Raw genomic sequence first — 23,463 nt, forward strand, 5'->3', positions numbered from 1 at the left:
TTGACAGGCTACATTGGCTTTTTCTTTCTTCTGTTCTTTGGAAATTTGCTTTCTCACCTTCCATGATTCGCTCCATTATGGCCCTCTACTCCTCTCCTTCTGCATCTGTCCTTTTTTCAGGTTTTCTTTCTCCTCCGTTTTCAATTTCTAATGGGACGCGTCAGGGTTGTCCGTTATCCCCTCTGCTGTACACATTGGCTCTAGAACCATTGGCCCAATCTATTCGATCTGATCCGTTGATCCACGGTTTCCAACATGCGGGGGGTCATGAATCGCTCTAGGATCTCACGACAGTCCTTTTTCTCTCCTCGGTTCAAGGGGGGTATGGGTGCACCGGACATTGTGGCATACTACAAGGCAGCGATTCTCTCACAAGCGGCTGCTTTTCATTTCCGCGATTACATCCCTAGATGGGTGTTGTTGGAGAATTCCTATTTGCGTCCTTACTCAGTATCGCAGCTCCTTTGGCTTCCAACTCGATATATTCCTCCTCTCCCTCCTCTTCCACCCACAACGCTTTGTACGTTTTGGGCGTGGTCTCGGGTTGCTAATCGGCTTCCTTCACTTCACCACCTCACTAAGGCTACACCGTTAAATTCCTTAGAACTGTTAATCCCACACTTACAAATACATGCTTGGGAGTCACATTATTCAGCGGTGTCTTACCATAAATTAAACGTACACAAAACACAAGCTATGCCCATGCATCTTCCGGCTCACCTATCCTCCTCACTTCGGGCCACATACAATTTTGAGTGGAGACGTGACTATCTTTCTTATTTGGGAATTAAGTTACCTAAGTCCTTGTCCACATTGAATGATTTTAATATTGTCCCTCTATGGAAGCATATACTCTCCACAATGCATGGTTGGCGATCATTCGACTTCTCCTGGCTCGGGCGCATTGCGTCGGTTAAAATGATGGTCCTACCAAAACTGCTGTACGTTTTCAGGGCAGTCCCGGTTGCTGTGCCTTCTAGGTTTCTTTCGCGCATACAAACCTCGCTTAATGATTTTATTAATTTGAGTGGTCGCTCTAGGATCTCACGACAGTCCTTTTTCTCTCCTCGGTTCAAGGGGGGTATGGGTGCACCGGACATTGTGGCATACTACAAGGCAGCGATTCTCTCACAAGCGGCTGCTTTTCATTTCCGCGATTACATCCCTAGATGGGTGTTGTTGGAGAATTCCTATTTGCGTCCTTACTCAGTATCGCAGCTCCTTTGGCTTCCAACTCGATATATTCCTCCTCTCCCTCCTCTTCCACCCACAACGCTTTGTACGTTTTGGGCGTGGTCTCGGGTTGCTAATCGGCTTCCTTCACTTCACCACCTCACTAAGGCTACACCGTTAAGTTCCTTAGAACTGTTAATCCCACGCTTACAAATACATGCTTGGGAGTCTCTCTCCCCCATCCGTTTAGGTGACCTCTTCCACCGCGGTTCTTTACGACCGTTCTCTGATTTGTGTACCACATTTTCCATTTCATCACGGGACTTTTATAAATACTTACAAATTAGGCACTTACTTCAATCCGACAAACCTTGTTTGCCGGTTGATATTTCATCCTCACACCCAATCATTCTTTTATGTTCGGCTTCTGTGCCCCGTAAAGGTGCGATTTCGGTGTGCTATGCCTCTCTCCTCTCTGGTCTCTGGGAGAAGAAACTCCCCCATATGTTAGCGTGGGAAAAGGAGTTGGACACTACATTTCCGCTTGAGCTGTGGCTTGAAGCTGAAGAGGCAATGAGGGGTGTGGCGCACTGTACCAATCATGTGGAACTACAAAAAAAGCTAACCTGTAGATGGTATTTGACGCCTAAACGCCTCTCGCGCATGTTTCCCTCTTGCTCCTCCCTCTGTTGGAAGGGGTGTTGTTCTGAGGGTACAATGTTGCATGTCTGGTGGTTGTGCCCACCTATATTAGCGATATGGAGGAAGCTGTTTCGGTTTCTTGAATCCTCTCTAGAGGTTTGCCTCCCTTTTCAGCCACAGCTGGCGCTCTTACACATGTTCCCCGACCATCTTCCTCCTTCTAGTAGGAAATTAATTATACATTTTTTTTTGTCTGTTAAATTACTGATCGCCCGCCACTGGAAGTCCGCAGAGATACCCCGTGTCTCGGCTATACGCCAGCATTTAGATCGTGTACACGAGATGGAAAAACTCTCTTTCAGGAATGACCATCAACTGATTCAGTACGACAAAGTTTGGTCTCCTTGGCTTCTCATACGTGATGCCGCGTTCTGGGAGAGTGACTAGTCCCGGGTGCTGGTGAGCCGTGCCCAGACGTTCTAGCCGTTCTTGTTAGTCGCCTTTTATGTTTCTGTTGTCTACTGCTTGAGGACATGGTTTATGGGAGGACTCGTTCCTCGCCTTGCAGGGCCTACCTATATCGTGTTCTTCTTTGTTTTATACGTGATGCTGATCATTATTCCCGATGACCTCTGTAAATCTACATTACACCTAATTTTTTCAATTTAAGGTACTTGCTCCCAGAGTCAAGTTTCGGTTTATATTCTTGTTTCACAGTTCTTCCAGGCGCCTTGTTGTCCTGGTTTGCTCCTCCGTGGCACTCTTAATGCGGCTTTCAGGCTGTTAGTGGCACGGTCTGCATTTATACTTATTGTCACCACTTTTCGGGTACCGTGATACTATGTGTTAGCTATCAACTATTCTGTACATGTATTCTGTATACTTGTTGCTCTCGCTAAGATGTCTGGGTATCCTGATGTGACTATTATTTGATTATTCTTCTCATATTGTTTGTAAGTGCTGACTTGGGATACTATGTATTCGCCATTGTATGTCCTGACAGTCTGTTTCTGTAAAATTTGTATATTGTGCCTTTTCAAAAGGAAAAAAAAAAAACCTAATAAAAATGTTAAATTTCAAAAATAAATTCATAAAACAATAGCTGTTTCTGCTCGGTTTCGAACCAAGGACCTTTCGCGTGTGAGGCGAACGTGATAACCACTACACTACAGAAACAAGTCTGGCGACGGAAACTTTCAAACGCTTTCAGACAATATGTGTTACTAGAAAGTAGAGCCAAAACCTCAGAATTGGGTCAGCAAAGTGCTAAGAAACTTCACAGTTGAGTAGGCTACACCCCAGGGAAAATCTGTGACATAGTTATGGTGAAATGTTTACATCCCCTCTACAGTTAAGCTTAAATTTTCTCTGATTTTAAGAACCCTGCTAAGAAGTTTTCATTTTTAGCTCCTTTACAAGAATTCGACTTGGGAGCTTAAACACTCTAAGAATCCCATACAGATCATTTCAATTTGCGTTCTTTATGAATTTCAGCAATTTCTAACACTGAACAAATGATATGAACGGCACAGTGATTTCATGGTGCAATGATGGGATTTTCGTGAAATGAGTAGGTTTTTTTTTTAATGATGTACAGCATGCATAACAAAATGAACTCTACACGAAACATGCTCCTGCCTGGTTTCGAACCAGGGACCTTTTGCGTGTTAGGCAAACGTGATAACCACTACACTACAGAAACTTGACCTGACTGCATTCTTCTCACCTCTCTGAAAGTACCCTTTCTTTGGAAACATGGTTTACAAAAACAAAAACAACTCAACCTGTGCTACCTTTGCAATAAATGCAGGTGTAGTTTTAAATTCATAAAACAATAGTTGTTTCTGCTCGGTTTCGAACCAAGGACTATTTCGCGTGTGAGGTGGACGTGACAACCACTACACTACAGAAGCAAGTCTGGCAACGGAAACTTTCAAACGCTTTCAGACAATATGTGTTACTAGAAAGTAGAGACAAAACCTCAGAATTGGGTCAGCAAAGTGCTAAGAAACTTCACAGTTGAGTAGGCTACACCCCAGGGAAAATCTGTGACATAGTTATAGTGAAATGTTTACATCCCCTCTACAGTTAAGCTCAAATTTTCTCTGATTTTAAGAACCCTGCTAAGAAGTTTTCATTTTTAGCTCCTTTACAAGAATTTGATTTGGGAGCTTAAACACTCTAAGAATCCCATACAGATCATTTCAATTTGCGTTCTTTATGAATTTCAGCAATTTCTAACACTGAACAAATGATATGAACGGCACAGTGATTTCATGGTGCAATGATGGGATTTTCGTGAAATGAGTAGGTGGTTTTTTTTAATGATGTACAGCATGCATAACAAAATGAACTCTACACGAAACATGTCCCTGCCTGGTTTCGAACCAGGGACCTTTTGCGTGTTAGGCAAACGTGATAACCACTACACTACAGAAACTTGACCTGATTGCGTTTTTCTCACCTCTCTGAAAGTACTCTTTCTTTGGAAACATGGTTTAAAAAAACAAAAACAACTCAACCTGCCTGGTTTCAAACCAGAGACCTTTGGCGTGTTAGGAAAACGTGATAACCACTACACTACAGAAACTTGACCTGCCCGCATTCTTCTCACCTCTCTGAAAGTACTCTTTCTTTGGAAAAATGGTTTAAAAAAACAAAAACAACTCAACCTGTGCTACCTTTGCAAGAAATGCAGGTGTAGTTTTAAATTCATAAAACAATAGTTGTTTCTGCTCGGTTTCGAAACCAAGGACCTTTCGCGTGTGAGGCGGACGTGACAACCACTACACCACAGAAACAAGTCTGGCAATGGTATCTTTCAAACGCTTTCAGACAATATGTGTTACTAGAACGTAGAGACAAAACCTCAGAATTGGGTCAGCAAAGTGCTAAGAAACTTCACAGTTGAGTAGGCTACACCCCAGGGAAAATCTGTGACATAGTTATGGTGAAATGTTTACATCCCCTCTACAGTTAAGCTTAAATTTTCTCTGATTTTAAGAACCCTGCTAAGAAGTTTTCATTTTTAGCTCCTTTACAAGAATTCGACTTGGGAGCTTAAACACTCTAAGAATCCCATACAGATCATTTCAATTTGCGTTCTTTATGAATTTCAGCAATTTCTAACACTGAACAAATGATATGAACGGCACAGTGATTTCATGGTGCAATGATGGGATTTTCGTGAAATGAGTAGGTGTTTTTTTTTAATGATGTACAGCATGCATAACAAAATGAACTCTACACAAAACATGTTCCCGCCTGGTTTCGAACCAGGGACCTTTAGCGTGTTAGGCAAACGTGATAACCACTACACTACAGAAACTTGACCCGACTGCGTTCTTCTCACCTCTCTGAAAGTACTCTTTCTTTGGAAACATGGTTTAAAAAAACAAAAACAACTCAACCTGTGCTACCTTTGCAAGAAATGCAGGTGTAGTTTTAAATTCATAAAACAGGGGGGCGTGGCTTGGTCGGCAATGGAGTAGGACGCATGGTGGTGGAGCTCCTCCAGCATTTTTATACAACGGCCCTTTTTATTTCTTTTTTCGGTCCTGACTTATGATTTTTCGACTCTACTGGTTTCCATGATGTCTGCGGGCAAGGCAAAACCATCTGCGCACAATATACCTACCTTTTTCGAGTCTAAATCGAGAAGGAAGACAGCGTCCCGCGCTTTACCGGTGATCCAAGATGGAGGGGAAGACTCGGACGCCTCACAAGACCTTGATGTCGTTCCTGTTCAGCGTTCTCCTTCACCTGCAGCAGAAGACTCCGACCATCAGGCTCTGACCATCTCCGCGATGAAATTGCTGCTTGACGAAATTTAAACATGATATGACGGATGCTCTCTCTGAAATCCAAAAGGATATCCGAGAACTTGGAGGCCGCACTGCACATCTTGAAGACAAGATGGAGGAGTTCACGTCGGCACACAACTCTGTGGTCGACACGTGTAATTCTCTGCAGGATGAAGTGGACTCTTTACGTCTCAAACTTAGCGATATAGAGGATCGTTCTCGTCGCAATAATCTGCGAATCCGTGGTATCCCCGAAGACGTCGCCTCGGAGGATTTACTTACCTATGCCACCACGCTGTTCCGCTCGGTATTGGAGCTATCCACGTCCACGGAGATTTCGATCGACCGCATACATAGATTGCCTCGTCCTAAAACATTACAAGGCTCACCTCCGCGGGATGTTATCCTACGGATTCATTTTTATGCGCTCAAGGATCAATTTATGCAGAAGGCTAGACACAAGAATGCTCTACCGGAGCAATATCGTGGTTTACAGTTTTTTCAAGACCTGTCTCAATATACTCTACAACATCGTAGGGCTTTTCTAGCCGTTGCTGCTGCGCTGAGGGCTCACAAAACTCCCTATCGATGGGGGTATCCCACTCGTCTACTCATCAACCGAGATGGCACCACACACCTGGTTAAAACACCGGCTGCAGGCTCTCAATTGCTCTCTGATTGGGGCCTGCTTGAAGCACCTGCACAACTCGCCTCTACGCGGGCTCAGCTCCCGCTCGCCAGGTCTCCTCCCAAACGGCTTGCCCGAGAATGGGAAGTGGTGCACTCCAAGCGCTCTCCTACACATACCTGAGCTACTCGGAGGCATCTTATGCATGAAGTTCCGCTGTCGCCCGTGCCGATGTGCTCTCTTTGACATTTCTTTATTTAATTATTTTTTTTTGGCTCCGGTATGCTTCCAGCGTGAACTCGTTGTCGCTGTCTCCTTCCACCCGGGGTGGTTGATCCGTTGTCTCCTCCTTCCTGCTCTCCACCGCACCTTCTGAGGCTGTCTCCTGGTGACATGGACGTTCGCCGTTGTCTACTGACTCCTGTGGCCTGCATCGGATCTTATTTGTTGCAGTTCTTATTTCACAGGACTGGTTAGACTCTCATTTATTCTTTTGGATTTCGGTCTCCACGTTCGTCTCACTCGAGCCTCTCCAGGGCTTTGGGGTCGTCTTCCCGGGCTGCGGTGGTGAGACCCGCTGTTTTATGTGATACTGTCACCCCTTTTTTTTTTGGTTTTAAGGTGTTTGGTTTTTTATTTATTTTCATGTGCTATCCCGGCGGCTTATGACTCTGACTTCATGTAGTCTTGCCAAGCTTGCATATCACCCTACACGACACTTTCACTTTTTCCTCATACACACTTCATTACATTATTTACATTCGGCTTTTCGATACTCTGTACTTGGCCTGGTGTTTTAGGCCGGCTTGACCTACTGTTACGCATTCATATACAGTACTGCATACCTTCCCCTCTACTACGCCACTTTATATTACTCTGTGCTCTCTTTTTACATGAAGTAGAGAGGACACACTCTCCACATATTCTTTTGCACCATCACGCCTCTCTAGCCTGCACACACACACACATATTCTCACATAAGTCACAAAGTTTTTCTTTAGTTGCCCATTGGGGTCTCTTTCTTTCTTTTAACTATTTTGGAGGTCTCCTAGCCCTCCTTGGGTATGGCCTTTACCTCCCTGTGCAGTCTCTCTGCATGGTACAGGTTTCCACCCCCCCCCCCCCCCCGGCCCACAGCTGTATGGGCCGCTTCAGTTTTGAGTTTCATATCAGTTTTGTGTTTTTCTTTTTTTTACTCTGGGAGCGCACCTATTCCATTGCTACTTATGGGATGCTGGTTTACGTATGGTTATGGTTCTGTCAATTTTGTATTCTTTTCTCTTACATGCACTGTATAGGTTTGCATATTATTTTGAATTTTTTTTGTTCTGGACACGGCTCATCCCATTATGCAATTTGGGATTTTCTCCTCTGGGGGTCTCTGCTCAGTTTCATGTCCATCACCGTATTAGGTCCCTTCTCTTTTATTGTCTATCAATATGGCGTCCCTTAACCTTTTGTCATTAAACGTAAATGGCCTGAATACTCCACACAAACGGAAATTGCTTCACTCTGAGGCCAAGAAACACCACGCTCACATTCTCTGTGTGCAGGAAACTCATTTTAAACAGCCCTCCCCTCCAAATTTTTTTTTTAGGGATTTCCCGTGGCACTTCCATTCCATGGCTAAAACGTGTAAGGCGGGAGTCTCTATTTTTATTTCGAAGCATCTTTCTTTTCAGTTGACTAAAAAGACGGCAGACCCCCAGGGTAGATATCTGATCATTAATTGTGTTATTAATTCTATTGCTTATACTTTGGTTTCCTTTTATGCGCCCAACACCTCCCAGTCACATTTTTTTAAGAAGTTGTTATCTAAAGTAGACTCCGTTAAAAGTGGCCATCTTATTTTATGCGGCGATCTCAATGCATTTGTTAACCCCCTCTTCGATACATCCTCTGCCCTGACGGGTACTTATGGCAGGCAGATGAGATCTCTTGCTAACTCCTTGTCCAATACTTTACATTTATTTCAATTATATGATGTTTGGCGCCTTCGACACCCTTCTGAAAGGGATTATTCTTTTTTTTCTGCACCACACAATTCTTATACCAGAATCGACTGCATTTTAGTTGATAAAATTACGCTTCAAGCAATCCGGGACTGCTCTATCGGTGTCATTGATTGGTCTGATCATGCTCCCTTGCGCTTGCAGCTACGTGTCGCACATCCTTTCCAAGGCAAAGGCTCCTGGCGCCTTAATGACTCTCTTCTTTCTGACGATTCCTTTACGTCACAAATACATTCACACTTAGATATGTTTTTTCAGGAGAACACTGATTCTGTGAACTCGGTTGAGACCTTGTGGAATGCCCATAAGGCTGTGATTCGGGGTCAGTTTATTAGCATGGCCTCGCACCTGAAAAAACAAAGGAGTAGAGAGGATGACAAACATTCTTTGCTTCTCCAACTATATGACTTAGAGGCCCTGAATAAATGTTCTCCGTCTCCCCTACACGCTGTTGAGATTCGACGCATTAAACTCAAATTGGCTGAAATCCAATCTCGCCACACAGCTTTATTCCAAAGGGAACAAGGCGGATACTATGCTTGCGCATAAACTTAGACATTTTTCGGCCCTGGCGCGTCCCTCTTCTCTTCGATCTTCACGAGGGTTGGTTTTACAGGACCCGTCCCAGATTGCTAGCGAATTTGCTGCTTACTATTCCTCTCTCTATAATCTTTCTAATGACACTTCTACTCCTCAGCCTGCACTCGACTCTATTAACGCTTATCTTGCCTCTGTCTCCTTGCCCTCTCTCACGGATGATATGAGACTTAGCCTCGATGCTCCCATAGATTTGGATGAAATACGCATTATCACTCGCCAACTTAAAAACAAATCTGCCCCTGGTCCAGATGGCCTGACGGGTCTATACTATAAAACTTTCTTCCCCGTTCTAGGTCCTCACCTTCTTTCTCTTTTTCGCTCTTTCATGTCTAAGGGGTGTATTCCGACTGAAAACCTTCGTGCACATATAGTTACCCTTCCTAAGCCAGGCAAAGCACCAGATAGATGTGAGAATTTTCGTCCTATCTCGTTGTTGAATAATGATATTAAGATTTATGCCAAACTTTTAGCAAATAGGCTCTCCGCGATTCTCCCTCTCCTTCTTCACTCTGACCAGGTGGGTTTTGTTCGACATAGACAAGCGAATGATAATACCCACAAGTTTATTGACCTTTCCTGGGAGGCCTCGCGACACAAAACCCCATGTCTTTTCCTTTCGTTCGATGCGGAAAAAGCCTTTGACAGGCTACATTGGCTTTTTCTTTCTTCTGTTCTTTGGAAATTTGCTTTCTCACCTTCCATGATTCGCTCCATTATGGCCCTCTACTCCTCTCCTTCTGCATCTGTCCTTTTTTCAGGTTTTCTTTCTCCTCCGTTTTCAATTTCTAATGGGACGCGTCAGGGTTGTCCGTTATCCCCTCTGCTGTACACATTGGCTCTAGAACCATTGGCCCAATCTATTCGATCTGATCCGTTGATCCACGGTTTCCAACATGCGGGGGGTCATGAATCGCTCTAGGATCTCACGACAGTCCTTTTTCTCTCCTCGGTTCAAGGGGGGTATGGGTGCACCGGACATTGTGGCATACTACAAGGCAGCGATTCTCTCACAAGCGGCTGCTTTTCATTTCCGCGATTACATCCCTAGATGGGTGTTGTTGGAGAATTCCTATTTGCGTCCTTACTCAGTATCGCAGCTCCTTTGGCTTCCAACTCGATATATTCCTCCTCTCCCTCCTCTTCCACCCACAACGCTTTGTACGTTTTGGGCGTGGTCTCGGGTTGCTAATCGGCTTCCTTCACTTCACCACCTCACTAAGGCTACACCGTTAAATTCCTTAGAACTGTTAATCCCACACTTACAAATACATGCTTGGGAGTCACATTATTCAGCGGTGTCTTACCATAAATTAAACGTACACAAAACACAAGCTATGCCCATGCATCTTCCGGCTCACCTATCCTCCTCACTTCGGGCCACATACAATTTTGAGTGGAGACGTGACTATCTTTCTTATTTGGGAATTAAGTTACCTAAGTCCTTGTCCACATTGAATGATTTTAATATTGTCCCTCTATGGAAGCATATACTCTCCACAATGCATGGTTGGCGATCATTCGACTTCTCCTGGCTCGGGCGCATTGCGTCGGTTAAAATGATGGTCCTACCAAAACTGCTGTACGTTTTCAGGGCAGTCCCGGTTGCTGTGCCTTCTAGGTTTCTTTCGCGCATACAAACCTCGCTTAATGATTTTATTAATTTGAGTGGTCGCTCTAGGATCTCACGACAGTCCTTTTTCTCTCCTCGGTTCAAGGGGGGTATGGGTGCACCGGACATTGTGGCATACTACAAGGCAGCGATTCTCTCACAAGCGGCTGCTTTTCATTTCCGCGATTACATCCCTAGATGGGTGTTGTTGGAGAATTCCTATTTGCGTCCTTACTCAGTATCGCAGCTCCTTTGGCTTCCAACTCGATATATTCCTCCTCTCCCTCCTCTTCCACCCACAACGCTTTGTACGTTTTGGGCGTGGTCTCGGGTTGCTAATCGGCTTCCTTCACTTCACCACCTCACTAAGGCTACACCGTTAAGTTCCTTAGAACTGTTAATCCCACGCTTACAAATACATGCTTGGGAGTCTCTCTCCCCCATCCGTTTAGGTGACCTCTTCCACCGCGGTTCTTTACGACCGTTCTCTGATTTGTGTACCACATTTTCCATTTCATCACGGGACTTTTATAAATACTTACAAATTAGGCACTTACTTCAATCCGACAAACCTTGTTTGCCGGTTGATATTTCATCCTCACACCCAATCATTCTTTTATGTTCGGCTTCTGTGCCCCGTAAAGGTGCGATTTCGGTGTGCTATGCCTCTCTCCTCTCTGGTCTCTGGGAGAAGAAACTCCCCCATATGTTAGCGTGGGAAAAGGAGTTGGACACTACATTTCCGCTTGAGCTGTGGCTTGAAGCTGAAGAGGCAATGAGGGGTGTGGCGCACTGTACCAATCATGTGGAACTACAAAAAAAGCTAACCTGTAGATGGTATTTGACGCCTAAACGCCTCTCGCGCATGTTTCCCTCTTGCTCCTCCCTCTGTTGGAAGGGGTGTTGTTCTGAGGGTACAATGTTGCATGTCTGGTGGTTGTGCCCACCTATATTAGCGATATGGAGGAAGCTGTTTCGGTTTCTTGAATCCTCTCTAGAGGTTTGCCTCCCTTTTCAGCCACAGCTGGCGCTCTTACACATGTTCCCCGACCATCTTCCTCCTTCTAGTAGGAAATTAATTATACATTTTTTTTTGTCTGTTAAATTACTGATCGCCCGCCACTGGAAGTCCGCAGAGATACCCCGTGTCTCGGCTATACGCCAGCATTTAGATCGTGTACACGAGATGGAAAAACTCTCTTTCAGGAATGACCATCAACTGATTCAGTACGACAAAGTTTGGTCTCCTTGGCTTCTCATACGTGATGCCGCGTTCTGGGAGAGTGACTAGTCCCGGGTGCTGGTGAGCCGTGCCCAGACGTTCTAGCCGTTCTTGTTAGTCGCCTTTTATGTTTCTGTTGTCTACTGCTTGAGGACATGGTTTATGGGAGGACTCGTTCCTCGCCTTGCAGGGCCTACCTATATCGTGTTCTTCTTTGTTTTATACGTGATGCTGATCATTATTCCCGATGACCTCTGTAAATCTACATTACACCTAATTTTTTCAATTTAAGGTACTTGCTCCCAGAGTCAAGTTTCGGTTTATATTCTTGTTTCACAGTTCTTCCAGGCGCCTTGTTGTCCTGGTTTGCTCCTCCGTGGCACTCTTAATGCGGCTTTCAGGCTGTTAGTGGCACGGTCTGCATTTATACTTATTGTCACCACTTTTCGGGTACCGTGATACTATGTGTTAGCTATCAACTATTCTGTACATGTATTCTGTATACTTGTTGCTCTCGCTAAGATGTCTGGGTATCCTGATGTGACTATTATTTGATTATTCTTCTCATATTGTTTGTAAGTGCTGACTTGGGATACTATGTATTCGCCATTGTATGTCCTGACAGTCTGTTTCTGTAAAATTTGTATATTGTGCCTTTTCAAAAGGAAAAAAAAAAAACCTAATAAAAATGTTAAATTTCAAAAATAAATTCATAAAACAATAGCTGTTTCTGCTCGGTTTCGAACCAAGGACCTTTCGCGTGTGAGGCGAACGTGATAACCACTACACTACAGAAACAAGTCTGGCGACGGAAACTTTCAAACGCTTTCAGACAATATGTGTTACTAGAAAGTAGAGCCAAAACCTCAGAATTGGGTCAGCAAAGTGCTAAGAAACTTCACAGTTGAGTAGGCTACACCCCAGGGAAAATCTGTGACATAGTTATGGTGAAATGTTTACATCCCCTCTACAGTTAAGCTTAAATTTTCTCTGATTTTAAGAACCCTGCTAAGAAGTTTTCATTTTTAGCTCCTTTACAAGAATTCGACTTGGGAGCTTAAACACTCTAAGAATCCCATACAGATCATTTCAATTTGCGTTCTTTATGAATTTCAGCAATTTCTAACACTGAACAAATGATATGAACGGCACAGTGATTTCATGGTGCAATGATGGGATTTTCGTGAAATGAGTAGGTTTTTTTTTTAATGATGTACAGCATGCATAACAAAATGAACTCTACACGAAACATTCTCCTGCCTGGTTTCGAACCAGGGACCTTTTGCGTGTTAGGCAAACGTGATAACCACTACACTACAGAAACTTGACCTGGCTGCATTCTTCTCACCTCTCTGAAAGTACTCTTTCTTTGGAAACATGGTTTACAAAAACAAAAACAACTCAACCTGTGCTACCTTTGCAAGAAATGCAGGTGTAGTTTTAAATTCATAAAACAATAGTTGTTTCTGCTCAGTTTCGAACCAAGGACTTTTCGCGTGTGAGGTGGACGTGATAACCACTACACTACAGAAGCAAGTCTGGCAACGGAAACTTTCAAACGCTTTCAGACAATATGTGTTACTAGAAAGTAGAGACAAAACCTCAGAATTGGGTCAGCAAAGTGCTAAGAAACTTCACAGTTGAGTAGGCTACACCCCAGGGAAAATCTGTGACATAGTTATAGTGAAATGTTTACATCCCCTCTACAGTTAAGCTCAAATTTTCTCTGATTTTAAGAACCCTGCTAAGAAGTTTTCATTTTTAGCTCCTTTACAAGAATTTGATTTGGGAGCTTAAACACTCTAAGAATCCCATACAGATCATTTCAATTTGCGTTCTTTATGAATTTCAGCAATTTCTAACACTGAACAAATGATATGAACGGCACAGTGATTTCATGGTGCAATGATGGGATTTTCGTGAAATGAGTAGGTGGTTTTTTTTAATGATGTACAGCATGCATAACAAAATGAACTCTACACGAAACATGTCCCTGCCTGGTTTCGAACCAGGGACCTTTTGCGTGTTAGGCAAACGTGATAACCACTACACTACAGAAACTTGACCTGATTGCGTTCTTCTCACCTCTCTGAAAGTACTCTTTCTTTGGAAACATGGTTTAAAAAAACAAAAACAACTCAACCTGCCTGGTTTCAAACCAGAGACCTTTGGCGTGTTAGGAAAACGTGATAACCACTACACTACAGAAACTTGACCTGCCCGCATTCTTCTCACCTCTCTGAAAGTACTCTTTCTTTGGAAAAATGGTTTAAAAAAACAAAAACAACTCAACCTGTGCTACCTTTGCAAGAAATGCAGGTGTAGTTTTAAATTCATAAAACAATAGTTGTTTCTGCTCGGTTTCGAAACCAAGGACCTTTCGCGTGTGAGGCGGACGTGACAACCACTACACCACAGAAACAAGTCTGGCAATGGTATCTTTCAAACGCTTTCAGACAATATGTGTTACTAGAACGCAGAGACAAAAGCTCAGAATTGGGTCAGCAAAGTGCTAAGAAACTTCACAGTTGAGTAGGCTACACCCCAGGGAAAATCTGTGACATAGTTATGGTGAAATGTTTACATCCCCTCTACAGTTAAGCTTAAATTTTCTCTGATTTTAAGAACCCTGCTAAGAAGTTTTCATTTTTAGCTCCTTTACAAGAATTCGACTTGGGAGCTTAAACACTCTAAGAATCCCATACAGATCATTTCAATTTGCGTTCTTTATGAATTTCAGCAATTTCTAACACTGAACAAATGATATGAACGGCACAGTGATTTCATGGTGCAATGATGGGATTTTCGTGAAATGAGTAGGTGTTTTTTTTTAATGATGTACAGCATGCATAACAAAATGAACTCTACACAAAACATGTTCCTGCCTGGTTTCGAACCAGGGACCTTTAGCGTGTTAGGCAAACGTGATAACCACTACACTACAGAAACTTGACCCGACTGTGTTCTTCTCACCTCTCTGAAAGTACTCTTTCTTTGGAAACATGGTTTAAAAAAACAAAAACAACTCAACCTGTGCTACCTTTGCAAGAAATGCAGGTGTAGTTTTAAATTCATAAAACAGGGGGGCGTGGCTTGGTCGGCAATGGAGTAGGACGCATGGTGGTGGAGCTCCTCCAGCATTTTTATACAACGGCCCTTTTTATTTCTTTTTTCGGTCCTGACTTATGATTTTTCGACTCTACTGGTTTCCATGATGTCTGCGGGCAAGGCAAAACCATCTGCGCACAATATACCTACCTTTTTCGAGTCTAAATCGAGAAGGAAGACAGCGTCCCGCGCTTTACCGGTGATCCAAGATGGAGGGGAAGACTCGGACGCCTCACAAGACCTTGATGTCGTTCCTGTTCAGCGTTCTCCTTCACCTGCAGCAGAAGACTCCGACCATCAGGCTCTGACCATCTCCGCGATGAAATTGCTGCTTGACGAAATTTAAACATGATATGACGGATGCTCTCTCTGAAATCCAAAAGGATATCCGAGAACTTGGAGGCCGCACTGCACATCTTGAAGACAAGATGGAGGAGTTCACGTCGGCACACAACTCTGTGGTCGACACGTGTAATTCTCTGCAGGATGAAGTGGACTCTTTACGTCTCAAACTTAGCGATATAGAGGATCGTTCTCGTCGCAATAATCTGCGAATCCGTGGTATCCCCGAAGACGTCGCCTCGGAGGATTTACTTACCTATGCCACCACGCTGTTCCGCTCGGTATTGGAGCTATCCACGTCCACGGAGATTTCGATCGACCGCATACATAGATTGCCTCGTCCTAAAACATTACAAGGCTCACCTCCGCGGGATGTTATCCTACGGATTCATTTTTATGCGCTCAAGGATCAATTTATGCAGAAGGCTAGACACAAGAATGCTCTACCGGAGCAATATCGTGGTTTACAGTTTTTTCAAGACCTGTCTCAATATACTCTACAACATCGTAGGGCTTTTCTAGCCGTTGCTGCTGCGCTGAGGGCTCACAAAACTCCCTATCGATGGGGGTATCCCACTCGTCTACTCATCAACCGAGATGGCACCACACACCTGGTTAAAACACCGGCTGCAGGCTCTCAATTGCTCTCTGATTGGGGCCTGCTTGAAGCACCTGCACAACTCGCCTCTACGCGGGCTCAGCTCCCGCTCGCCAGGTCTCCTCCCAAACGGCTTGCCCGAGAATGGGAAGTGGTGCACTCCAAGCGCTCTCCTACACATACCTGAGCTACTCGGAGGCATCTTATGCATGAAGTTCCGCTGTCGCCCGTGCCGATGTGCTCTCTTTGACATTTCTTTATTTAAATTTTTTTTTTTTTTTTGGCTCCGGTATGCTTCCAGCGTGAACTCGTTGTCGCTGTCTCCTTCCACCCGGGGTGGTTGATCCGTTGTCTCCTCCTTCCTGCTCTCCACCGCACCTTCTGAGGCTGTCTCCTGGTGACATGGACGTTCGCCGTTGTCTACTGACTCCTGTGGCCTGCATCGGATCTTATTTGTTGCAGTTCTTATTTCACAGGACTGGTTAGACTCTCATTTATTCTTTTGGATTTCGGTCTCCACGTTCGTCTCACTCGAGCCTCTCCAGGGCTTTGGGGTCGTCTTCCCGGGCTGCGGTGGTGAGACCCGCTGTTTTATGTGATACTGTCACCCCTTTTTTTTTGGTTTTAAGGTGTTTGGTTTTTTATTTATTTTCATGTGCTATCCCGGCGGCTTATGACTCTGACTTCATGTAGTCTTGCCAAGCTTGCATATCACCCTACACGACACTTTCACTTTTTCCTCATACACACTTCATTACATTATTTACATTCGGCTTTTCGATACTCTGTACTTGGCCTGGTGTTTTAGGCCGGCTTGACCTACTGTTACGCATTCATATACAGTACTGCATACCTTCCCCTCTACTACGCCACTTTATATTACTCTGTGCTCTCTTTTTACATGAAGTAGAGAGGACACACTCTCCACATATTCTTTTGCACCATCACGCCTCTCTAGCCTGCACACACACACACATATTCTCACATAAGTCACAAAGTTTTTCTTTAGTTGCCCATTGGGGTCTCTTTCTTTCTTTTAACTATTTTGGAGGTCTCCTAGCCCTCCTTGGGTATGGCCTTTACCTCCCTGTGCAGTCTCTCTGCATGGTACAGGTTTCCACCCCCCCCCCCCCCCCCGCCGGCCCACAGCTGTATGGGCCGCTTCAGTTTTGAGTTTCATATCAGTTTTGTGTTTTTCTTTTTTTTACTCTGGGAGCGCACCTATTCCATTGCTACTTATGGGATGCTGGTTTACGTATGGTTATGGTTCTGTCAATTTTGTATTCTTTTCTCTTACATGCACTGTATAGGTTTGCATATTATTTTGAATTTTTTTTGTTCTGGACACGGCTCATCCCATTATGCAATTTGGGATTTTCTCCTCTGGGGGTCTCTGCTCAGTTTCATGTCCATCACCGTATTAGGTCCCTTCTCTTTTATTGTCTATCAATATGGCGTCCCTTAACCTTTTGTCATTAAACGTAAATGGCCTGAATACTCCACACAAACGGAAATTGCTTCACTCTGAGGCCAAGAAACACCACGCTCACATTCTCTGTGTGCAGGAAACTCATTTTAAACAGCCCTCCCCTCCAAATTTTTTTTTTAGGGATTTCCCGTGGCACTTCCATTCCATGGCTAAAACGTGTAAGGCGGGAGTCTCTATTTTTATTTCGAAGCATCTTTCTTTTCAGTTGACTAAAAAGACGGCAGACCCCCAGGGTAGATATCTGATCATTAATTGTGTTATTAATTCTATTGCTTATACTTTGGTTTCCTTTTATGCGCCCAACACCTCCCAGTCACATTTTTTTAAGAAGTTGTTATCTAAAGTAGACTCCGTTAAAAGTGGCCATCTTATTTTATGCGGCGATCTCAATGCATTTGTTAACCCCCTCTTCGATACATCCTCTGCCCTGACGGGTACTTATGGCAGGCAGATGAGATCTCTTGCTAACTCCTTGTCCAATACTTTACATTTATTTCAATTATATGATGTTTGGCGCCTTCGACACCCTTCTGAAAGGGATTATTCTTTTTTTTCTGCACCACACAATTCTTATACCAGAATCGACTGCATTTTAGTTGATAAAATTACGCTTCAAGCAATCCGGGACTGCTCTATCGGTGTCATTGATTGGTCTGATCATGCTCCCTTGCGCTTGCAGCTACGTGTCGCACATCCTTTCCAAGGCAAAGGCTCCTGGCGCCTTAATGACTCTCTTCTTTCTGACGATTCCTTTACGTCACAAATACATTCACACTTAGATATGTTTTTTCAGGAGAACACTGATTCTGTGAACTCGGTTGAGACCTTGTGGAATGCCCATAAGGCTGTGATTCGGGGTCAGTTTATTAGCATGGCCTCGCACCTGAAAAAACAAAGGAGTAGAGAGGATGACAAACATTCTTTGCTTCTCCAACTATATGACTTAGAGGCCCTGAATAAATGTTCTCCGTCTCCCCTACACGCTGTTGAGATTCGACGCATTAAACTCAAATTGGCTGAAATCCAATCTCGCCACACAGCTTTATTCCAAAGGGAACAAGGCGGATACTATGCTTGCGCATAAACTTAGACATTTTTCGGCCCTGGCGCGTCCCTCTTCTCTTCGATCTTCACGAGGGTTGGTTTTACAGGACCCGTCCCAGATTGCTAGCGAATTTGCTGCTTACTATTCCTCTCTCTATAATCTTTCTAATGACACTTCTACTCCTCAGCCTGCACTCGACTCTATTAACGCTTATCTTGCCTCTGTCTCCTTGCCCTCTCTCACGGATGATATGAGACTTAGCCTCGATGCTCCCATAGATTTGGATGAAATACGCATTATCACTCGCCAACTTAAAAACAAATCTGCCCCTGGTCCAGATGGCCTGACGGGTCTATACTATAAAACTTTCTTCCCCGTTCTAGGTCCTCACCTTCTTTCTCTTTTTCGCTCTTTCATGTCTAAGGGGTGTATTCCGACTGAAAACCTTCGTGCACATATAGTTACCCTTCCTAAGCCAGGCAAAGCACCAGATAGATGTGAGAATTTTCGTCCTATCTCGTTGTTGAATAATGATATTAAGATTTATGCCAAACTTTTAGCAAATAGGCTCTCCGCGATTCTCCCTCTCCTTCTTCACTCTGACCAGGTGGGTTTTGTTCGACATAGACAAGCGAATGATAATACCCACAAGTTTATTGACCTTTCCTGGGAGGCCTCGCGACACAAAACCCCATGTCTTTTCCTTTCGTTCGATGCGGAAAAAGCCTTTGACAGGCTACATTGGCTTTTTCTTTCTTCTGTTCTTTGGAAATTTGCTTTCTCACCTTCCATGATTCGCTCCATTATGGCCCTCTACTCCTCTCCTTCTGCATCTGTCCTTTTTTCAGGTTTTCTTTCTCCTCCGTTTTCAATTTCTAATGGGACGCGTCAGGGTTGTCCGTTATCCCCTCTGCTGTACACATTGGCTCTAGAACCATTGGCCCAATCTATTCGATCTGATCCGTTGATCCACGGTTTCCAACATGCGGGGGGTCATGAATCGCTCTAGGATCTCACGACAGTCCTTTTTCTCTCCTCGGTTCAAGGGGGGTATGGGTGCACCGGACATTGTGGCATACTACAAGGCAGCGATTCTCTCACAAGCGGCTGCTTTTCATTTCCGCGATTACATCCCTAGATGGGTGTTGTTGGAGAATTCCTATTTGCGTCCTTACTCAGTATCGCAGCTCCTTTGGCTTCCAACTCGATATATTCCTCCTCTCCCTCCTCTTCCACCCACAACGCTTTGTACGTTTTGGGCGTGGTCTCGGGTTGCTAATCGGCTTCCTTCACTTCACCACCTCACTAAGGCTACACCGTTAAATTCCTTAGAACTGTTAATCCCACACTTACAAATACATGCTTGGGAGTCACATTATTCAGCGGTGTCTTACCATAAATTAAACGTACACAAAACACAAGCTATGCCCATGCATCTTCCGGCTCACCTATCCTCCTCACTTCGGGCCACATACAATTTTGAGTGGAGACGTGACTATCTTTCTTATTTGGGAATTAAGTTACCTAAGTCCTTGTCCACATTGAATGATTTTAATATTGTCCCTCTATGGAAGCATATACTCTCCACAATGCATGGTTGGCGATCATTCGACTTCTCCTGGCTCGGGCGCATTGCGTCGGTTAAAATGATGGTCCTACCAAAACTGCTGTACGTTTTCAGGGCAGTCCCGGTTGCTGTGCCTTCTAGGTTTCTTTCGCGCATACAAACCTCGCTTAATGATTTTATTAATTTGAGTGGTCGCTCTAGGATCTCACGACAGTCCTTTTTCTCTCCTCGGTTCAAGGGGGGTATGGGTGCACCGGACATTGTGGCATACTACAAGGCAGCGATTCTCTCACAAGCGGCTGCTTTTCATTTCCGCGATTACATCCCTAGATGGGTGTTGTTGGAGAATTCCTATTTGCGTCCTTACTCAGTATCGCAGCTCCTTTGGCTTCCAACTCGATATATTCCTCCTCTCCCTCCTCTTCCACCCACAACGCTTTGTACGTTTTGGGCGTGGTCTCGGGTTGCTAATCGGCTTCCTTCACTTCACCACCTCACTAAGGCTACACCGTTAAGTTCCTTAGAACTGTTAATCCCACGCTTACAAATACATGCTTGGGAGTCTCTCTCCCCCATCCGTTTAGGTGACCTCTTCCACCGCGGTTCTTTACGACCGTTCTCTGATTTGTGTACCACATTTTCCATTTCATCACGGGACTTTTATAAATACTTACAAATTAGGCACTTACTTCAATCCGACAAACCTTGTTTGCCGGTTGATATTTCATCCTCACACCCAATCATTCTTTTATGTTCGGCTTCTGTGCCCCGTAAAGGTGCGATTTCGGTGTGCTATGCCTCTCTCCTCTCTGGTCTCTGGGAGAAGAAACTCCCCCATATGTTAGCGTGGGAAAAGGAGTTGGACACTACATTTCCGCTTGAGCTGTGGCTTGAAGCTGAAGAGGCAATGAGGGGTGTGGCGCACTGTACCAATCATGTGGAACTACAAAAAAAGCTAACCTGTAGATGGTATTTGACGCCTAAACGCCTCTCGCGCATGTTTCCCTCTTGCTCCTCCCTCTGTTGGAAGGGGTGTTGTTCTGAGGGTACAATGTTGCATGTCTGGTGGTTGTGCCCACCTATATTAGCGATATGGAGGAAGCTGTTTCGGTTTCTTGAATCCTCTCTAGAGGTTTGCCTCCCTTTTCAGCCACAGCTGGCGCTCTTACACATGTTCCCCGACCATCTTCCTCCTTCTAGTAGGAAATTAATTATACATTTTTTTTTGTCTGTTAAATTACTGATCGCCCGCCACTGGAAGTCCGCAGAGATACCCCGTGTCTCGGCTATACGCCAGCATTTAGATCGTGTACACGAGATGGAAAAACTCTCTTTCAGGAATGACCATCAACTGATTCAGTACGACAAAGTTTGGTCTCCTTGGCTTCTCATACGTGATGCCGCGTTCTGGGAGAGTGACTAGTCCCGGGTGCTGGTGAGCCGTGCCCAGACGTTCTAGCCGTTCTTGTTAGTCGCCTTTTATGTTTCTGTTGTCTACTGCTTGAGGACATGGTTTATGGGAGGACTCGTTCCTCGCCTTGCAGGGCCTACCTATATCGTGTTCTTCTTTGTTTTATACGTGATGCTGATCATTATTCCCGATGACCTCTGTAAATCTACATTACACCTAATTTTTTCCATTTAAGGTACTTGCTCCCAGAGTCAAGTTTCGGTTTATATTCTTGTTTCACAGTTCTTCCAGGCGCCTTGTTGTCCTGGTTTGCTCCTCCGTGGCACTCTTAATGCGGCTTTCAGGCTGTTAGTGGCACGGTCTGCATTTATACTTATTGTCACCACTTTTCGGGTACCGTGATACTATGTGTTAGCTATCAACTATTCTGTACATGTATTCTGTATACTTGTTGCTCTCGCTAAGATGTCTGGGTATCCTGATGTGACTATTATTTGATTATTCTTCTCATATTGTTTGTAAGTGCTGACTTGGGATACTATGTATTCGCCATTGTATGTCCTGACAGTCTGTTTCTGTAAAATTTGTATATTGTGCCTTTTCAAAAGGAAAAAAAAAAAACCTAATAAAAATGTTAAATTTCAAAAATAAATTCATAAAACAATAGCTGTTTCTGCTCGGTTTCGAACCAAGGACCTTTCGCGTGTGAGGCGAACGTGATAACCACTACACTACAGAAACAAGTCTGGCGACGGAAACTTTCAAACGCTTTCAGACAATATGTGTTACTAGAAAGTAGAGCCAAAACCTCAGAATTGGGTCAGCAAAGTGCTAAGAAACTTCACAGTTGAGTAGGCTACACCCCAGGGAAAATCTGTGACATAGTTATGGTGAAATGTTTACATCCCCTCTACAGTTAAGCTTAAATTTTCTCTGATTTTAAGAACCCTGCTAAGAAGTTTTCATTTTTAGCTCCTTTACAAGAATTCGACTTGGGAGCTTAAACACTCTAAGAATCCCATACAGATCATTTCAATTTGCGTTCTTTATGAATTTCAGCAATTTCTAACACTGAACAAATGATATGAACGGCACAGTGATTTCATGGTGCAATGATGGGATTTTCGTGAAATGAGTAGGTTTTTTTTTTTAATGATGTACAGCATGCATAACAAAATGAACTCTACACGAAACATGTTCCTGCCTGGTTTCGAACCAGGAACCTTTTGCGTGTTAGGCAAACGTGATAACCACTACACTACAGAAACTTGACCTGACTGCATTCTTCTCACCTCTCTGAAAGTACTCTTTCTTTGGAAACATGGTTTAAAAAAACAAAAACAACTCAACCTGTGCTACCTTTGCAAGAAATGCAGGTGTAGTTTTAAATTCATAAAACAACAGTTGTTTCTGCTCGGTTTCGAACCAAGGACTTTTCGCGTGTGAGGTGGACGTGATAACCACTACACTACAGAAGCAAGTCTGGCAGCGGAAACTTTCAAACGCTTTCAGACAATATGTGTTACTAGAAAGTAGAGACAAAACCTCAGAATTGGGTCAGCAAAGTGCTAAGAAACTTCACAGTTGAGTAGGCTACACCCCAGGGAAAATCTGTGACATAGTTATAGTGAAATGTTTACATCCCCTCTACAGTTAAGCTTAAATTTTCTCTGATTTTAAGAACCCTGCTAAGAAGTTTTCATTTTTAGCTCCTTTACAAGAATTCGACTTGGGAGCTTAAACACTCTAAGAATCCCATACAGATCATTTCAATTTGCGTTCTTTATGAATTTCAGCAATTTCTAACACTGAACAAATGATATGAACGGCACAGTGATTTCATGGTGCAATGATGGGATTTTCGTGAAATGAGTAGGTGTTTTTTTTTAATGATGTACAGCATGCATAACAAAATGAACTCTACACGAAACATGTTCCTGCCTGGTTTCGAACCAGGGACCTTTTGCGTGTTAGACAAACGTGATAACCACCACACTACAGAAACTTGACCTGACTGCATTCTTCTCACCTCTCTGAAAGTACTCTCTCTTTGGAAACATGGTTTAAAAAAACAAAAACAACTCAACCTGTGCTACCTTTGCAAGAAATGCAGGTGTAGTTTTAAATTCATAAAACAATAGTTGTTTCGGCTCGGTTTTGAACCAGGGACCTTTTGCGTGTTAGGCAAACGTGATAACCACTACACTACAGAAA

General features: G+C 43.9%; 15 non-coding genes across 15 annotated transcripts in view; all 15 read right to left on the bottom strand.

Annotated features, from left to right (window-relative positions):
- Positions 1 to 2,918: 2,918 nt before the first annotated feature.
- TRNAV-CAC (transfer RNA valine (anticodon CAC)) lies at positions 2,919 to 2,991 on the bottom strand. Its single transcript has one exon. It is a non-coding gene; the product is annotated as a tRNA-Val (tRNA).
- A 453-nt stretch (positions 2,992 to 3,444) lies between these two features.
- TRNAV-AAC (transfer RNA valine (anticodon AAC)) lies at positions 3,445 to 3,517 on the bottom strand. The gene has a single exon. It is a non-coding gene; the product is annotated as a tRNA-Val (tRNA).
- A 665-nt stretch (positions 3,518 to 4,182) lies between these two features.
- Positions 4,183 to 4,255, bottom strand: TRNAV-AAC (transfer RNA valine (anticodon AAC)). The gene has a single exon. It is a non-coding gene; the product is annotated as a tRNA-Val (tRNA).
- A 287-nt stretch (positions 4,256 to 4,542) lies between these two features.
- On the bottom strand, positions 4,543 to 4,616 carry TRNAV-CAC (transfer RNA valine (anticodon CAC)). Its single transcript has one exon. It is a non-coding gene; the product is annotated as a tRNA-Val (tRNA).
- A 454-nt stretch (positions 4,617 to 5,070) lies between these two features.
- TRNAV-AAC (transfer RNA valine (anticodon AAC)) lies at positions 5,071 to 5,143 on the bottom strand. Its single transcript has one exon. It is a non-coding gene; the product is annotated as a tRNA-Val (tRNA).
- Positions 5,144 to 12,414: 7,271 nt separating this feature from the next.
- TRNAV-CAC (transfer RNA valine (anticodon CAC)) lies at positions 12,415 to 12,487 on the bottom strand. The gene has a single exon. It is a non-coding gene; the product is annotated as a tRNA-Val (tRNA).
- A 453-nt stretch (positions 12,488 to 12,940) lies between these two features.
- Positions 12,941 to 13,013, bottom strand: TRNAV-AAC (transfer RNA valine (anticodon AAC)). The gene has a single exon. It is a non-coding gene; the product is annotated as a tRNA-Val (tRNA).
- Positions 13,014 to 13,677: 664 nt separating this feature from the next.
- Positions 13,678 to 13,750, bottom strand: TRNAV-AAC (transfer RNA valine (anticodon AAC)). The gene has a single exon. It is a non-coding gene; the product is annotated as a tRNA-Val (tRNA).
- A 287-nt stretch (positions 13,751 to 14,037) lies between these two features.
- TRNAV-CAC (transfer RNA valine (anticodon CAC)) lies at positions 14,038 to 14,111 on the bottom strand. The gene has a single exon. It is a non-coding gene; the product is annotated as a tRNA-Val (tRNA).
- Positions 14,112 to 14,565: 454 nt separating this feature from the next.
- TRNAV-AAC (transfer RNA valine (anticodon AAC)) lies at positions 14,566 to 14,638 on the bottom strand. Its single transcript has one exon. It is a non-coding gene; the product is annotated as a tRNA-Val (tRNA).
- A 7,279-nt stretch (positions 14,639 to 21,917) lies between these two features.
- Positions 21,918 to 21,990, bottom strand: TRNAV-CAC (transfer RNA valine (anticodon CAC)). Its single transcript has one exon. It is a non-coding gene; the product is annotated as a tRNA-Val (tRNA).
- Positions 21,991 to 22,444: 454 nt separating this feature from the next.
- Positions 22,445 to 22,517, bottom strand: TRNAV-AAC (transfer RNA valine (anticodon AAC)). Its single transcript has one exon. It is a non-coding gene; the product is annotated as a tRNA-Val (tRNA).
- Positions 22,518 to 22,654: 137 nt separating this feature from the next.
- Positions 22,655 to 22,727, bottom strand: TRNAV-CAC (transfer RNA valine (anticodon CAC)). The gene has a single exon. It is a non-coding gene; the product is annotated as a tRNA-Val (tRNA).
- Positions 22,728 to 23,181: 454 nt separating this feature from the next.
- TRNAV-AAC (transfer RNA valine (anticodon AAC)) lies at positions 23,182 to 23,254 on the bottom strand. The gene has a single exon. It is a non-coding gene; the product is annotated as a tRNA-Val (tRNA).
- Positions 23,255 to 23,391: 137 nt separating this feature from the next.
- TRNAV-AAC (transfer RNA valine (anticodon AAC)) overlaps positions 23,392 to 23,463 on the bottom strand; it is a 73-nt gene continuing 1 nt past the window's right edge. The window contains exon 1 of the tRNA in view: positions 23,392 to 23,463. This exon is cut by the window's right edge and continues 1 nt beyond it. This is a non-coding gene — a tRNA (tRNA-Val).

The sequence above is a fragment of the Sceloporus occidentalis genome, unplaced genomic scaffold, assembly GCF_023333645.1.
Source record: "Sceloporus occidentalis isolate IW3139 unplaced genomic scaffold, rSceOcc1.0.p SCAF_597, whole genome shotgun sequence".
Taxonomy (NCBI): Eukaryota; Metazoa; Chordata; class Lepidosauria; order Squamata; family Phrynosomatidae; genus Sceloporus; species Sceloporus occidentalis.